The sequence below is a fragment of the Topomyia yanbarensis genome, unplaced genomic scaffold (assembly GCF_030247195.1).
Source record: "Topomyia yanbarensis strain Yona2022 unplaced genomic scaffold, ASM3024719v1 HiC_scaffold_31, whole genome shotgun sequence".
NCBI lineage: Eukaryota > Metazoa > Arthropoda > Insecta > Diptera > Culicidae > Topomyia > Topomyia yanbarensis.
In genome coordinates, this window is record NW_026683503.1 from 167501 (window position 1) to 175000 (window position 7500).

A 7500-nucleotide genomic window follows, 5' to 3' on the forward strand; every position below is an offset into this window, starting at 1 on the left:
ATGCCTTTTTGCCATACATCTTCACGATTACCACACTCCCTATAGATAGATTTTCATCAACATGAGGATTAATTTACTACTGCCATTTACGCTGCTAATAATCATCACCACCCCTACGGTCGAGTCGATCGGCCGAGGTGTGGTGTATGTCGCTGCGTGTCAGGTCGGCTCGATGGGTGGGTACCGGGTACCGACTGCCCGCGGTAAACCCATCTCAGCCGGCATTGATACTACGAGTACGGGGCTGATATTTTGGTGATGGGCAAAGGCTACTAGGCTCGTTAGAATGCCGTATAGTGACTTTTTCGTCATATCTCCCGTCGCCTGTAACTTTGGAATGGGCCATTCAAAAAATGTCCTATCAACTCAGAGCGGTTACGCGGCTCAAGTGCTACATTCCGCCGGAACACATCGAACATGGCAAAAATATCCAAGTAGGCGAAAATTCCATCCGCGCGATACACCTATTACATTTCACCCATCCCCTATCCGGCATGCAAACAAGCTAAACGTACATGGTGGCTACGCTACCGCCTGCCGGGCTGTGGTTGCAGTACAGTGTAGGAAATTTTCCATTCCTCTTTGTGCGGTGCTTCCACCCTGGTCGGTTGCTGTCGCTCGCGGAGAGCGAGAAAGAGAGCGCGCCCGTACAACCGGCAGGCAGGCAGACAGAGGTACAGTGAGAGAAATTTTTTCATTCCTCTTTGTGCGGGAAGCATCCCGCATGCTCGCTCACTTGCTACCGCCGGTCGGGTCGCCTCTCGCAGTCGAAGATGGTGTGTTTTACATTTTGCCTAACTTCTCTCTCAGACTGACTGCCGTGTCGCAGGCAGGCACATACGTAGTGTATGCTTTCGCCTGTCGTGAGCTGGGGTTGCCATTCGATGGTATCGAAATTTTTTTACAAGTTCAGACTATCTCTCATATTGCCCGTCGCTCGCAGCACACACGTAGTGTATGCTTTTGCTTGTCGTGAGCTAGGGTCGCCGTTCGATGGTATCGAAATTTTTTTACAAGTTCAGACTATCTCTCATATTGCCCGTCGCTCGCAGCACACACGTAGTGTATGCTTTTGCTTGTCGTGAGCTAGGGTCGCCGTTCGATGGTATCGAAATTTTTTTACAAGTTCAGACTATCTCTCATATTGCCCGTCGCTCGCAGCACACACGTAGTGTATGCTTTTGCTTGTCGTGAGCTGGGGTTGCCATTCGATGGTATCGAAATTTTTTTACAAGTTCATAATATCTCTCATATTACCCGTCGCTCGCAGCACACACGTAGTGTATGCTTTTGCCTGTCGCTCCCCGTTCGATGGCATCGAAATTATTTTTTATAAGTTCGGACTATGTCTCATACTGCCGTTGCTCGCAGTACAGACATAATGGATGGTTTTGCCTATCACTCGCAATATGAAGGCATCGAGATGTTGTGTTGTTTTACATTTTGCCTAACTTCGCATATTGCCCTTATAAGTGTGCACGACCGGCATCTGATGTACCGGCATACTGCTGCTACTGATCACATACCATGCCATCGAGGTGTGTTTTACATTTTGCCTAACCTCGCATATTGCCCCCATAAGTGTGCACGACCAGCATCTGATGTACCAGCGTACTGCTGCTACTGATCACATACCATGCCATCGAGGTGTGTTTTACATTTTGCCTAACTTCGCATTATGCCTCATAAGTGTGCACGACCGGCATCTGATGTACCAGCGTACTGCTGCTACCGATCACATACCATGCCATCGAGGTTTGTTTTACATTTTGCATTCCTCTTTGTGCGGTGCTTCAGTGCATGTCAGTTGTTGTCGCTCTCGGAGAGAGAGAACCGCTCTTACAGCCGGCAGGTAGAGAGAAGTTTTGCATTCTGCTTTGTGCGGATCTTTCCCCTACATGTTCACTTGCTACTGCCGGTCGCTCTCGCAGTCGAGACGGATGGCATCAAGATGTGTGTTTTACATTTTGCCTAATTTCAAACCCATGTCTCACATTGCCCGTCGCTCGCAGCACATACGTAGTGTATGCTTTTGCTTGTCGTGAGCTGGGGTTGCCGTTCGATGGTATCGAAATTATTTTTCATAAGTTCAGACTATCTCTCATATTGCCCGTCGCTCGCAGCACACACGTAGCGTATGCTTTTGCTTGTCGAAATTATTTTTTATAAGTTCGGACTATCTCTCACATTGCCCGTCGCTCGCAGCACATACGTAGTGTATGCTTTTGCTTGTCGTGAGCTGGGGTTGCCGTTCGATGGTATCGAAATTATTTTTTATAAGTTCAGACTATCTCTCACATTGCCCGTCGCTCGCAGCACACACGTAGTGTATGCTTTTGCCTGTCGCTCGCCATTCGATGGCATCGAGATTGAAATTATTTTTTATAAGTTCCTACTATCTCTCATATTGCCCATCGTTCGCAGCACACACGTAGTGTATGCTTTTGCCTGTCGCTCGCCATTCGATGGCATCGAGATTGAAATTATTTTTTATAAGTTCCTACTATCTCTCATATTGCCCATCGTTCGCAGCACACACGTAGTGTATGCTTTTGCCTGTCGCTCGCCATTCGATGGTAACGAGATCGAAATTTTTTTACAAGTTCAGACTATCTCTCATATTGCCCATCGTTCGCAGCACACACGTAGTGTATGCTTTTGCCTGTCGCTCGCCATTCGATGGTAACGAGATCGAAATTTTTTTACAAGTTCAGACTATCTCTCATATTGCCCGTCGCTCGCAGCACATACGTAGTGTATGCCTTTGCCTGTCGCTCGCCATTCGATGGTATCGAGATTGAAATTATTTTTTATAAGTTCGGACTATGGCTCAACTCAGTATTTTTTCCTATAAGTTCGGACTATGCCTCAACCTAGTATGCACGAGCAGCATATGATGTACCGATGTACTGCTGGTACCGATCACATACTATGGGCATCGAAAGGTGTTGTTTTACATTTTGTATAAGTTCGGACTATGTCTCTTATATTGCCCGTCGTCGTCGTCGCAAGCAGTACAGACGTAGCATACGGACTAGGCCTATCACTCAGATTTCTGCTAACACCCGCCTATGGTAGTCCTTTGTTTCTCTGTACACCACGGTACATATGATGTACCGGTCATATAGCCAGTACTTGTCACAGACTATGGCAGTTATAATCGCACCAGCCCCAGTAGGGGTAGGGGTCACCTGCCACCACCTATAGTTTTACCTCAGCTGAATTATTTTTATATTTTTATAAGTTCAATCACTCGCTCCTCCTAATATTCTCCTATCCCTTGGCTTGGTTTGCGCTTGTTGTGTAGCATACTTTACGGCGTTTAGTGTGATAAAAAAAATCAAATTCCATACATGTACGGCCGCCTGTGCACTCTCTGCACTAGGCCATACACATACCACACAACATCACACCCGCTAGCTAAGTGCCTGTCCCATGTTATTGTGTATGCAAACAACACAACACAACACACAAACAACACACTTACAACCTCCAAGCAAGGGTCTTTTTTTTTTTTTAACAATGGAGAAGACCTTTATGTCCTAACCCAGTACACGTGCTATTGGTAGGGTCCAATCTACCGCACGGGGTGCACTGGGGGTGTGTCGGACTCGAATGGTGACCAGCCATTAATACCGACTAAACTCCATTGGGCTCCGCCATCCATCCCCAGGAACTACCTTTCGGCATTACTTCTGGGGGGATGGCCGTACTTAGCGTACGCTCTCACTCGTGCCTTACATTATCGCACACTCACTCCCATCTTGGCATGGGTAGACCATACCTTCGTCTATCATCCGCCAATTCACTCACTCTAACTCCTCGCCTGCTGCTCGGCGCTCCATGCTCTCTGCAGCCGGCAGGCAATCTGAGTGGTGGCAGTCGAAACTGCGTTCCACTTCTCTACCGCTTGGCACATCCCCTGTACAAGGGTATCAGGGGTTGTGTCCAAGCCGCAGACGCCTAGCATAGCGCCTCTTTCGACGTCGAAGCGGGGACATACGAATAGTACGTGCTCCGCAGTTTCGTCGACACCTGGGCAGTCTGGGCAGACTGGGGCCTCAGCGTGCCCAAACCTGTGGAGGTACTGTCGGAAACAGCCATGGCCTGACAGGAATTGTGTCAGATGGAAGTGAACTTCCCCATGGGGTCTTCCCACCCAGCTAGATATGTTGGGTATCAGCCGGTGGGTCCACCTACCTCTCGACGAGTTGTCCCATTCGCGTTGCCATCTGGCGACCGAGGTCACCCTGGCACGCTCACGGACTCCCCTATTGCCACGCAATTCGAAACAATCTTCGTCTTCCCGGATGACCAGCCCGACTGGCATCATACCCGCTATCACGCAGGATGCATCATGTGATACCGTGCGGTAGGCAGATATCACTCTGAGACACATCAAGCGATAGGTGCTCTCCAATTTGCGACGGTAACTGGTTACTCCCAGTGCCCTCGCCCAGGACGGTCCACCGTACCTAAGAATAGATACGGCGACACCGGCCAGTAGCCTGCGTCTACTGGCGCACACCTTGGAGCTGTTGGACATCATCCTCGATAATGCCGCAACAGCCACCGAAGCCTTCTTGCACGCATAGTCGACATGACTGCCGAAGGTCAGCTTGTCGTCTATGATGGCCCCAAGAATCTTCAGACTCCGCTTAGAAGTTATCTCAACTTCTCCCGCTTGGATAACTGCTTGTTGTGCCGACTTGCGGTTATTGACAACAACCACCTCCGTCTTGTGATGGGCGAGCTCTAGGCCTCTCGCGCTCATCCATTCCGCTACTATGCTTATCGCGTGTGTCGCCGTTAGTTCTACCTCTGAGATTGACTCCCCGTAGACCGCCAGGGTGACATCGTCGGCGAAACCGACGATTTTCACACCCGGAGGGAACTTTAGTCTCAGAACCCCGTCATACATAAGGTTCCATAGTACCGGGCCCAGGATTGAACCTTGCGGAACTCCTGCGGTAATAAGAACACTTTGCTGACCGGCATCGGTCTCGTATAATAGTACACGGTTCTGGAAGTAGCTTTCCAAGATCCGGTACAGGCCCACCGGCAGGCCAAGCCGGTGTAACGAGAGCGCGATGGCATCCCAGCTTGCGCTGTTGAATGCGTTCTTCACGTCAAGTGTCACTAACGCGCAATATCGAATGCCCCGCCTCTTCCGTTGGATCGCTATCTCGGCAGTCCTTACCACTGAGTTGATAGCGTCCACCGTGGACTTTCCCTTTCGAAAACCGAACTGATTACTTGACAGGCCCTCCATACCTTCTGCGTATGGAGTTAGCCTGTTGAGGATAATCCTCTCAAGTAATTTGCCCGTCGTGTCAATCAGACAGATTGGTCTGTACGCCGATGGGTCGCCAGGTGGCTTCCCGGCCTTCGGCAACAGTACCAGCTTCTGCCTTTTCCATCTATCCGGAAAACGGCACTCGTCAAGGCATCTCTGCATAGCCAACCTGAACATGTTCGGGTTCGCCATGATTGCTGACTTGAGAGCGCTGTTTGGAACTCCATCAGGCCCTGGAGCTTTATTCACCGCTAGAGAATTAGCAACTGCAAGTAGCTCTTCGTTCGTCACCGGGGCCACCATGTCGTCCGTACCCGCCGTGCCTTGCGGCGCTGGGGGCCAGGGACTTATGGTTCGGGACGGGAAGAGTACTTCGATAATTCTCGCCAACCGTTCTGGCGACCGTTCAGGAGGTGAGGAGCCCCCTTTGGTCTTTGCCATCACGATCCTGTAGGCATCGCCCCACGGATTCACGTTGGCCTCCTCGCACAATTTGTCAAAACACGCTCTCTTGCTGCGCTTGATGGCCTTGTTAAGGGCCGATTTCGCAGCACGAAACACTTCACGTCGTTCCACTCTACCCTCCTCAGTGCGGGCTCGCTGCATCCTACGTCTAGCTTGTAGGCAAGCTGACCGTAGGGCTGCGATCTCAGCACTCCACCAATATACCGAGCGTCTGCCATTTCTTGGCAGGGTCTTCCTCGGCATAGTGGCGTCGCACGCGCGTGATAGAACAGCTACCAGCGCATCCCCGCTTAGACTGTCGGTGTTGACCTCCAGTCCCAGGGCCGCGGTGAAAACTTCGCTGTCGAAGTGATTGGTCTTCCACCCGCGTACCTGACAGGGATTACCCGCCCTAGAATGCTGCACACCAAAGTTGATCTTGAAGCGTATTGCTAGGTGATCACTATGGGTGTAGCCTTCGTCTACCCTCCAGTCCATGTCTGGGACCAAACTTGGACTGGCAAACGTTACGTCAATCCACGACTCGACCCCATTCCTACGGAATGTGCTAGCGGAACCATCATTGACTAGCACTGCGTCGAGTTTCGCAAGCGCCTCCAGAAGCGCTTGGCCCCTACCATTTGTATAGCGGCTGCCCCACTCCACCGCCCAAGCGTTGAAGTCACCCGCTATGACAAACGGCTTTCGTCCCACCATGTCAGACGAGAGCCTATCGATCATCTGGTTGAACTGTTCTATTGGCCACATAGGTGGGGCATAGCAGCTACAATAGAACACACCATTGATCTTGGCAATCGCGACACCCTCCGCAGAGGACTGTACTACCTCCTGGACCGGGAACCGACCCGTTGCACAGATTGCCGCCATTCCAGACCCGTCCGCCACCCAGTTGCCGTTGTCGGCAGGGACGTTGTACGGGTCGGATAGAAGGGCGACATCTGTCCCCGACTCCAATACCGACTGCCACAGTAACTGCTGAGCAGGTGCGCAGTGGTTAAGATTCAGCTGTGTGACGATTGCCATTACTTCCTCTTTCCCGCCTCCCCGAAGGGACAAGCAGGTCCGCCCATAACATGGTTGCGGCCCTGCTTCTTGCTAGCGCAGATGAGACACTTGGGTGCCCTCTCGCATTTCAGCGCCTTGTGTCCCTCCTCGCCGCAGCGACGACACAACTTGCTCCTGTCTGGGCCCTTACAGTCGTATGACTTGTGGCCTGGCTCCAGACATTTAAAACATCGGTCCACTGAAGGCGGCTGGAGTATGCTAACTGGGCATACTGACCATCCGATCTTCAACTTCCCTTTGTCGGTTACTTTCTTGGCTTCCGCGGCCGGTAACTTGAAGTAAGCTACCTGCGTGCCAAGCAACCGCTCCCTGATACGTACAGAGTTCTGATCGATCTCGACGCCGCACTGCTGCTTAACGGCCGAGACGACGTCCTCTGCGTTTGTGATCTCGTCCAGTTGCTTACACTGGAGAGTCACTTCCGCTCCCAACGACCTCACCTGAGCGCCGTTTCCCAAGACCTCTTGGGCCAACCTCCTATACGTTACTCCATTGGATTGTGATCCACGCTTCAACACCAAGATCATTTCGCCATCTTTGGTGCGTCTGACGCTTCGCACATCCTGTCCTAAATTCGAGAGGCTTTCAGCCGCCCGCATCGATTTTAGGACATCCGCATAGCTGCCCCCGTTGGTTTTCACCAACAGGGCCTCTCCTCTATCCCTCGCCTTCTT